Here is an 11,214-nt window from a genome sequence, read left to right on the forward strand (position 1 = left end):
ATTTGTGGTAAGATCGGCAGGAAATTGGCCCAGGCTGCCTCCACTCATGCTGGGAAAGGCTGTACTGTTAAGCATACTTCCCCGTTTGTGCACTGTAGAATGGGAGTTGTTTACGAACTTTCATTTTCCTGCGGTCACGTATACATCGGTCAAACAGGTCATTGCCTCAATATTAGATTGTCTGAACATAAGCTCTCACTACCGGGTAATGCCTACTCGCATCTCGCGCGGCATTGCTCTGAGCATGGGTGCACTCCAATACATAAAGACACCACAATACTTTCCACGCACAAAATCAGACTACGAGGGAGATTATTGAGGCCTTCTATATCAGGAAAAAAGAGTCGCGTTGCGTAAGCCTGCCATCGATAAATTTGCATGAGAGTGAATTTGAATTTTTAAATCGCTTCATAGCGTAGCATTAGATTAAATGGTTTTGCGTGTTTTTTGCCTGCGCACTGATAATGACGCCTTAGATGGGAGAGCACGTGGCTATGGGTCGTGTACATATGTTTATGTATGCCTTCGAATAAAGTTAGTTGTGAGTTCAGCGCTGTCCTGTGTGTTCCTGCCTTCTGTCATCGTCTTTTTGCGCTGCCCCTTCAAGATGTTCAGTTACTTCAATTTTTTTTGAACCGCTTAAGGTTGTTTTGCCCTTGGCTTCCACTGTATATGGCTTTGTGCATTCTTAAGAGGATAATTGCATCACATACGTGTCTGTACCTCTCTTTTTTACTTTTTGCTGAGGAAAGCTATTCATTCAATGATCTAAGGGACAAGAATCGTGCAATACAAAAAAGCTCCATGAAATACGCTAGAACTCCTCTCACCACGCTTGTCGACGGTAATGCGAATAGCAATCCAACAATGTAGAGGCACACTATGCCCCTTAAGTCCCGTTCATTCAACATATGTAGTGGTAATTCTAAGACTTTCATTGCTTCCGCTCTTGGCAATGAGAACTTACGGAGTCACCATCTGTTGCAAGCGCCTCACTTTCATAGTCTGAGAGTAACGCGGCGCACTCCTCCTAGGTTTGGCTGTCAGCGTTCAATAAAACACCACGAGGGAGTCCTCCAGGACATTTCCCTAAGTACCTTCAAACGACAAAATTTAGTTACGGTAAAATGAGACATCCGCCCAATCATAGCACTTGCTACAAAGGAAACCCATACGGGTTCCTCGAAAGAAATGCCTCGCAGTTGAAGCGAAATTCATCCTGATCGGGGACTCGAGCCCGGAACCACCGCTTTTACGGGGCAGCCGCAACATCTGAACTTAACCAGGTCGGTGGCAGATGGCAGGGTGAAGTCGAATTTGTCAACTCGAAGCAAAGCAAAAGTTTGACGTTATCATACCCAGCTTTTCTGGCCACGTACCAACTAGCGCCCCAAGCGGCCCCGGCATGAAGCTAGCGCGTGTTCAATGGAGCGAGTAGGATTTTCGCGAATAAGAAAAGCATCAGGTTGTTTATTCCAAAGGCCAGGTGAGAAACATGTTCCGGCAAACAATGCACACGAGGCAAATGCAGCGATCACGCAGTGCTAAGCAAGAATTTCGTTCCCTCCGCGGTTAAAGATTCAGCAATAGACGCCTATATAAACGACGAAAATTTGTGCTCAATTTTCGAGACAAGAACGGTAGCTATGACAAAGCAACGGCGTCTATCGTAACAACCGCTGCAGCGTATGTAGTCGAGACACTCAGCTTTCCATTGATGTCTATCTCAACTCTCTACACATGGCCTAACACTGTTCTAAAAAGCGATATTTAAGATAGTCATGCAAGTTGACGTGTTATCCATAAACACCTGGGCGTATCTCTTGCTGCCTGACGCCTTTCTTTAAAATCCCAATAAAGAAAGGCGTCAGGCAGGGAGATACGATCTCCCTGCCTGACAGGAGGTATTCCGAGACCTAGATTGGGAAGAATTGGGGATAAGTGTTAATGGAGAATGCCTTAGTAACTTGCGATTCGCTGATGATATTGCCTTGCTTAGTAACTCGGGGAACCAACTGCAATGCATGCTCACTGACCTGGAGAGGCAAAGCCGAAGAGTGTGTCTAAATATTAATCTGCAGAAAACTAAAGTAATGTTTAACAGTCTCGGAAGAGAACAGCAGTTTACGATAGGTAGTGAGGCACTGGAAGTGGTAAGGGAATACATCTACTTAGGACAGGTAGTGACTGCGGTTCCGGATCATGAGACTGAAATAATCAGAAGAATAAGAATGGGCTGGGGTCTGTTCGGCAGGCATTCTCAGATTATGAACAGCAGATTGCCATTATCCCTCAAGAGAAAGGTTTATAACAGCTGTGTCTTACCAGTACTCACGTACGGGGCAGAAACATGGACGCTTACGAAAAGGGTTCTACTTAAATTCAGGGCGACGCAACGAGCTATGGAACGAAGAATGATAGGTGTAACGTTAAGGGATAAGAAAAGGGCAGATTGGGTGAGGGAACAAACGCGAGTTAATGATATCTTAGTTGAAATCAAGAAAAATAAATGGGCGTGGGCAGGACACATAATGAGGAGGGAAGATAACCGATGGTCATTAAGAGTTACCGAATGGATTTCAAGGGAAGGGAAGCGTAGCAGAGGGCGGCAGAAAATTAGTTGGGCGGATGAGATTAAGAAGTTTGCAGGGACAACATGGCCACAATTAGTACATGACCGGGGTAGCTGGAGAAGTATGGGAGAGGCCTTTGCCCTGCAGTGGGCGTAACCCGGCTGATGATGATGATGATCTCTTGCTGAAACGTTACAAGCCGTAGCCGAGTCGTTAACGGCCGATCCACACGACGGACCAAATTGCTCATTTGGACCGCACTCCACGCATCACGTGATAGGACGTCACCAGTTCGTGCGTACCACCGTTGGCCCACGCAAGACCACAGCCCCACCAGTCCAACAAATCGCCGAGGCTTCTCCCGCTTCAGTTTTGGCGTAGCCAACGAATGTTGTCCGGCAGCCGAGTGTATTCAGCCAAATGCAATTTAGTTTTCGGCTCAGCAAAAGCCAGTCGTTTCATGTCCGCCCTTTCGGCCACACGTGCGTGCAGCAGATATATTTTTAAACACCGTGTCCTCTGTGAGTGACGAGGAGGTTTTTTTATTTTGCATCCCTCGTTGAGCAGTTCCCGGCTTTGGGGGACTCGAGCCGGAATGATTACAATGATAACGCGAAAAAGCATTAGTGTAGCTGGTCGGTCTGCTTTGTCGTCTGCTACGGCGGTCCGCCATGTGGATGTGCTCTGTGCCAGACCGGAACGCGGCGGGCCGTGACGTCGCATCACGTGACTGATCGGCCCGCAGACTTGGTCCGTCGTGTGGATCGGCCTTAATCGCTTGCCTCTATCGTTACGCGTCATGCTGGTAGCGCTTCGATGCTGTGCTGCATGGTAACTCTGTTTTTATTTAACGCCACGAAGGACTCAGTTCGACAGTCTCCCACCAAATGCGCGAAAGACAAAACTCATGATTCGGTTTCAGTTTTATGTTTTTCAGGAGTGGTCTTCAAATATTATATTCTCCATTTTTGCTTTCTAATATGTACTAATGAGTTGCTTATTTCTTAAGTCATCGCTTTTATTATCAGGTTTTGTTCCTTCGACAACATCATAACAAGCATGCGCATTTGTTTGTGTTACAGTAAAAAAAAATATGCTATCGAGCCTTGTAGCATGGTCATACTCAGGAATTCGGGACATTGCCGCTTCATGATCCTGTGGAACTTCACAGAATTTACATGCATAACTAAATGGGCAAAAATTTAAACAATTTAATTTTCAACTGTATGTGCCAAGGTGGTCGTTTTGTAACAACATATGCATTTATGACACTTAATCGGAACTTTGGTGGTGCGTTAAACCAGTGTTTTGGTTGGGGATGGCCGTAATGTCACATGACGGGAGCAAATGGTTTTGCACCCTCTCCGCACAGGACACGTTGACTTGTAGAAGCGTGAAGTTTAAACCGTAATGCGATTTATCACATCTGGAGTTTTGAACGGTAAACCTAGAGAGAGTGTCATTCAGTCTGTTTGCAGGCGCATGTTTTTGTGACACAACAGGAAAGGAGAGCGAGTGTATATGGGTGTGCACACCTTGAGTATTTGAATGTGCGTGCGCACGAGTGCGTGTATGTGTGTGCACGCGTACGCGTCTTTGTGTGTGCGTGCAGTTATGTGTGCGTGCGTAAATGTTTGTGTGTGTGCGTGTGTGGGCTCGTGTCTATGTGTATTCGGGCAAGCATATGCCGTATCTCTGTGTGTTTGCGTTTCTGCCACTATGTGCGAACGTGCCTGCGCGCGTGTGTGTGGGCTGGGGGAGGTGAGCGAGCGAGCATTTCCCCGTGTACATCCAATGTTGCGGATGAATGGGGTGTAAAGTTTATTTAAACCCATATTAACATCAGCGAGACAAGAACGAATGACATTGTATTTAGAGCAATGTCTCTTTCTAAAAGCGAAATCAACCCAAGAAAAAGAAAACGCACCTCCTTTCCACTCTATGAAGAAGTATGACCAGCAAAGCTGTGTGTGTGCGCCCCTCAATGGCGAACTGCACTTACGCCGCCGGTCAGCGAGGTATTCCAGTACCTTCGGGATCCCCCAACGTATGGGGAGTGCTTAATGCTTTCTTCACCTCCCCAATGGGTCGCCCCATTATTGCACTATCTTCAGGATCCGCCCATGTATTGACGTTCTTGCGCCTGCGTCGCCTCCGCCGTTGGTCGGCCCGGCATTGCACTATCTTCGGTATTTTGTTCTGCACGCGGCACGATAGTGGGCAAAGAAGCTATAAGAGGAAGCTTTAGCTCGGTTGCTCCTATATAATAACAATATTATTATTATTTAAGAAACATATCAATAATAATAATAATAATAATAATAATAATAATAATAATAATAATAATAATAATAATAAACTTATTTTATGCCCACTGCAGGACGAAGCCCTCTCCCTACGGTCTCCAATTACCCCTGTGCTGCGCCAACGAATTCCAACTAGCACCCGCAAGTTTCCTAATTTATTCACCCCCAACTAGTCTTCTGCTGCGTTTCCCTTCACTTGGTACCCATTCTGCCACCCTAATGGTCCAACGGTTATCTACTCTGCGCATTACTGGACCTGCCCAGCGCCATTTCTTACTCTTATTATCAATTAGAATACCGTCTATACCTGTTTCCTCTCTGATCCAAACCACTCTCTTTCTGTCTCTTAAAATTATGGTTATCATCCTCCATTTCATCGCTCTTTGCGCAGTTTCTTTGTCAGCCTCCAAGTCTCTGCCCCATATGTCAGCACAGGTAAAACGCACTCATTGTATATCTTCCTTTTCAACGATAAGGGTAAGCTTCCACTCAGGAGCTCTCGATGTCTGCCGTATGCGATCCAACTCCCTATTATACTTGTAGGAATTTCCTTCTCATGATCAGGATTCCTTGTGATTAGTTGGGCTACGTGAACGTACTCGTTCACAAACTCTAGAGGCTGACGCACGATCCTGAATCTTGTTTCCTTGGCCGGTTGTTCATCATTATCTTCGTCTTCTGCGAAATAACATTCAACCCCACTCTTACACTCTCACTGCTAAGGTCCTCAATCATTTGTTGTAACTCGTCTGCAGTGTTGCGCAATAGAACAATGTCATCGGGCAAACCGACAGTTGCTGAGGTATTCGCCATCGATCCTTACTCCTAAGCCTTCCCAGATTATTAGCTTGAATACTTCTTCCAACCACGCAATGAATAGCTTTGGAGAGATCGTGTCTGATTTTCTGACCCCTTTCTTTATACATACGTGGCTGTGGAATCTCTAAATATTTTCCAGGGTATTTACGTAAGCGGTCTGTAATCCTTGATGACGCGATGCCTCTATGACTGCTGGTATCTCTACCTAATCATATGCTTTTTCGTAATATATGAAAGCCATATAGAGAGGCCTATTGTACTCTACCGATTTCCCGATAACCTGATTAATGGCATGCATGTGATCTATTGAAGAGTATCCCTTTCTGAAGCCAGCCTGTTTCCTTGGTTGACTAAAGTCCAGTGTTGCCCCTAATCAATTAGGTATTATTTTAGTAAATACTTTATATTGTATCGTTTAATTAATAGACGAATTCTAACAGAGGACGTCAAAGTACGAGTCGTCGAAGGGGCAGCGCAGCAGCGATCAAATACCAGGACGCCAGCTCGTGAGCCAGCCCGTCCTCGTCTTCTTCTGGGATTAAGTGACCCAAGCGCGGGGCGCCAGCGCGTGGCATTGCCCCTCCTCCCAGAAGAGCATCGACTCGATGCTAAACAAATTGTTGACGAGAAGAAAGACTTGTCCCAGGAAAACACAATGTTCCGAACACCATGCATATTATGGTGCGCAATATGGTTTTAACCCCACGACGGGCACAACCTCGGGCCACGGTTGTCGGCGGCGTGCTGGCTGGATGCCGTCCGGAAGAACTTCATAGTTGAGGTCACTCGCTCGCCGAAGCACTTTGTAAGGGCCGAAGTACCGATTAAGAAGTTTTCCGAAAGGCCTTTACGGCGGACGGGGTCCAAACTAACACTTGGTCACCCGGTTGGTAGTCAACATGTCGGCAGCAGAGGTTTTAGTGTTGCGCGTCAATACAGTTTTGTTTCGTGATGTTTACAACAGCCAGTTCGCGTGCTTCCTCGGCACGCTCCAGAAACGTCTCGCTCTGTTCATCAAGGCTGTCAGAATTGTCACACGGTAGCATGGCTTCTAACATCGTCTGATCTTCACGACCGTAAGCAAGAGGAAATGGCATGAAGCGCGTGGTCTCTTGCGTAGCGGTATTGTACGCAAACGTGACGCACGGTAGTACCTCGTCCCACGTCTTATGCTGCACGTCTATGTACATCGATAGCATGTCGGTTGTCGTTTTTTTAAGCCTTTCTGTCAAGCCATTTGTTTGCGGATGATATGCAGTCATCTTTCGGTGCGTGTCGTAAGTCAGTTGAAAAACTCGTTCAAGCAGTCTTGCCGTAAACGCCGCCCGTCGATCTGTGATGACACATGTTGGGACGTCATGACGTAGTACGATGTTCCGTACGAAAAACTGTGCAACCTCAGAAGCTGCACCTTAGAAAGAGCCTTTGTTTCAGCATAGCGGGTTAAATAATCTGTGGCGATGATGATCCACTTGTTTAGACAACGGAAGAAGTTATTACTTTTTGTTATACATTAATTACATAGCTCAGATTTACAACACCCTTGATTTAGTAATGTTTGCGCACGATACTAACGTATTTTTTTACTTCACGGACGAAACGTGAACTTCAAGAAAAGACTAATCATTATCTACAAAACATATCCAGATGGGTAAATGATAATTGTCTTCAATTAAATGCCGCAAAAACTAAATACATCATTTTTTCTCCTCCAAATAAACGCGACCAAGCTGACATGCATATTACGTATAGAACCGAGATTATTCAGCAAACACCTGAGGTAAAATTCCTAGGCGTTTGGTTCCAAGAGTCTTTGGTATGGTCAAGTCACGTCGACCATATGGTACTCGATATAGCTCGATCAATAGGATCTATAAGAAAGATTTCTACATTAATACCTCGTCGGCTAAAAAAACTCTTTATTACACTCTAGTGTATTCTACATTTGCCTACTGTTCGCTAGTATGGGGCAGCACCACTCAGTGCAACTATAATAGATTGATGGTACTACAAAAGCACGTGCTACGTATTTTTGAAAATTATGCTGGAGATATCCGTGACTTACTTACCAGGGAGTTATTTATGAAACGCAATATGCTTATGGCTTCCGAAGATTAGGACAAATTACGGGAAACAATCGGTGACGTACCAAGCTATACAGATTCTAAATAAACAGAAAGACAATAAATTGGGCAGACAGCCGTGGTAAACTTAAAAGAATGTACAAAACGTTCCTTGTCAAAACAGCATGTGTATTGTAGATTGTTTTACATTACTTTCTACTATGTCCATGACATTCCTGATTTTCTGTTTTTTTTCTGTTTTGTAAGCACAATGTACTGGTACATAATCGTTCTCTACACATCTGTAACATGATAAAGGGTCTACTAGCTATCTAACACATGAATCCTGTGTGACCTTTTCTATATGTACATCTATCTGCGTGATCTATGTACACATGTATGCATTTCATACTTATCTGATGTATTAGAAGTCACTTTTTTTCCTTCATCGGCTGTACATTGAGTGCAACTGCAATTTTAATATAATGTGCACCTTACTGTAAATGTTATTGTACGCGTAGATGCTGTATGAAATGAAAGGGGGCAGGGGCCCAGTCAGGCTATTTCATGCTTTAGTCTCTGTCTCCGCAGGAAATGCCCTGAAATAAAGTGATTTTGATAAGTAAGTTGATAAAGGGCCCAGGAGGGGCATGCCGACTTGATCGAAAGGCCCTCGAGGCGGCTTGATAAGATTCAGCAATCCCGCATATTTCATATTGGGTGACTTGCGGCACTGGCATTCATGGCAGGCTTGGACGTAGTACCTTTAAAGACAATTGGCGTGTTTCGGCCAGTAGTAGGATTTCGGTACCCTAGCAAGGGTTCGAGTGAAACCCAAGTGGCCGGACGCAGGCTCGTCGTGGCCTGCGAACGAGATTTCGTTACGAAGCTCTGCTCGTACGACCACAAGATAGGTTTTGTTGCTGGCAGCAGAATGAAAAATTAAATTATGGGGTTTTACGTGCCAAAACCACTTTCTGATTATGAGGCACGCCGTAGTGGAGGACTCCGCAAATTTCGACCTCCTGGGGTTCTTTAACGTGCACCTAAATCTAAGTACACGGGTGTTTTCGCATTTCGCCCCCATCGAAATGCGGCTGCCGCGGCCGGGATTAGATCCCGCGACCTCGTGCTCAGCAGCCTAACACCATAGCCATTGAGCAACCACGGCGGGTTGGCAGCAGGATGCTTCTCGTATAAGACTCCCTGTCGCAAACGAAACGACGACAATCCGCGAGCAATTTGTCGGGGTAGACGTGCGTTGCGGCCTTCTAGGTGTTTAACGATAAGTCGCAATTCACGACATACTCACTGCTGTGTAGATACGTCTGCCTCACTTATGGCGCCTAGAAAAGCGCTGTCTTCTTAGGTGCGTTGATCGGCAGGTTTAGCAGGCGCGCGCGACAATATGTCATCTTTGTGTGAGCGGTTTGACTTGGTTTGACTTGTACACGATGGTCATGCCGTATTCCTGCAAGCGCAAGCTCCGAAGTGCCAGTCGACCAGAAGGGTCTCTTAGGTTTGCCAGCCAGCATAATGTGTGATGAACCGTCACGACCCGGAATGGGCGGCCATAGAGATAAGGTCACCACTTTGCAAGTGCCCATGCGACGGCAAGACACTCTTTCTCTGTGGTAGTGTAATTGGAATGCGGTCAGGACAGGGTGCGACTGGCGTAAGCTATAACGCTTTCGCCGTTCTCCTGCCGCTGTACGAGCACCGCACCCAAACCGACGTTACTGGCGTCGGTATGAATTTCCTTGTCGGCTTCCTCGTCGAAATGCCCAAGAACAGGGGGCGATGCCAGGCGGTGTCGAAGCTCAGTGAAAGCCACTCTCTGCTCGGAGCTCCAGATGAACGGCGAGTCATCTCTTGTGAGACGAATAAGTGGTTCGGCAATTTTAGAACAATTGCGTATAAAACGCCGGTAGTATGCGCAGAGTCCCGGGAAACGTCGAACGCTTTTCTTGTCGGTAGGAGTCGGGAAACCAGCTACAGCGAAAGTTTTCTCGGGATCGGTATGGACGCCTTCAGCGCTCAAGACATGCCCTAGGAACTTCAGTTCTACATAACCGAAGTGACATTTCTGAGGCTTTAAATTGAGGTTGGACGATCGGATTACATTGAGCACTTGCCGCAGTCGCGTAAGATGCCCTGAGAAGCTGTTTTAAAATACGACCACATCATCCAGGTAGACGAGGCCGGTCTGCTATTTTAGGTCGTCTAGCACAGTGTCCGTCATCCGTTGGAATGTTGCCGGAGCAGAGCACAACCCGAACGGAAGTACTCGAAACTCGTAAAATCCATACGGGGTGACAAAGGCTGTTTTCTCTCAGTCGCGCTTGTCTACCTCAATCTGCCGGTACCCAATTTTCAAGTCAACGGAGGAAAAATATTTGGCTCGCCGTAGCCGATCGAGAGAGTCATCTATGCGTGGCAAGGGATAGACGTCTTTCCTTGTGACGTCATTCAGTTTTCTGTGATCAACACAGAAGTGGAGAGTGCCGCCCTTCTTCTTTAACAGGACAACCGAAGACGAACACGGAGTGTTTGAACGTTGGATGACGCCATCACCAATCATCTCCTTGACTTGTCGAATTCCTTCGCGTTCTTCCTGCGAAACACGGTACGGTTGCTGGTGAATACGAGGTGCATCGTCGTAAGTAATTATCCTGTGCTGCGTGATCGGTGTCTGACTGGCTTTAGACGATCGAGCGAAGCAGTCCTTGAATTCAAACAACAGCCCTTGCAGTGCCTCATTATTTTCCTCCGACAGCTCGTTATTGATATCTATATTTTTACACCTTTCTTCATCGCTGCCGCTTTTTTCGCAAGCGAAACACTCAATGACGTCATCCAAAGCTTCAGCGTAAGCGACAGCAGTGCCACGGAAGTGGCGTCTGTGTTCGTTTGTGAAGTTGGTGATCAAGATGTCAGCGTGGCCATCCCTAACATCAATGATTGCCCGAGACACGCTAATTCCAAGGGTAAGTAGAAGGGAGACGTTGCACTCTGCGGACACTGTGCCTTCGCATGTGCCCTCGGATGTTGCCGGAATCATAACACTAGCACGAGGTGGTATCATGGCGCTGTCATCGGAAATTCAAAGGACGGCTTTATGGCGCCGGACGTCTCGCATCGCCGCTTTCTGTATCGAGAACAACATACAGCGTCGGCGGAGATCGATGATGGCACCATACTCTCGAAGAAAGTCGATTCCAAGTATCAATGCATGGGAGCATTCTCGGAGAACAAGGGAACGGATCGCAAACGTAGAATTTTGAATTTGCACGCGAGAAGTGCACACACCAAGTGGTTTGACGACATGTCCGCCAGCTGTCCGTACGTACACCTCTGTCCAAGTCGTAACACATTTCTTTGAAGTGCTTGCCAGTTTTCTGCTGAAACTCGAATAGCCACTGCCATTATCCATAAAAGCACTAGCATTTCTAC

This window comes from Dermacentor albipictus, chromosome 8 (genome assembly GCF_038994185.2).
Source record: "Dermacentor albipictus isolate Rhodes 1998 colony chromosome 8, USDA_Dalb.pri_finalv2, whole genome shotgun sequence".
Taxonomy (NCBI): Eukaryota; Metazoa; Arthropoda; class Arachnida; order Ixodida; family Ixodidae; genus Dermacentor; species Dermacentor albipictus.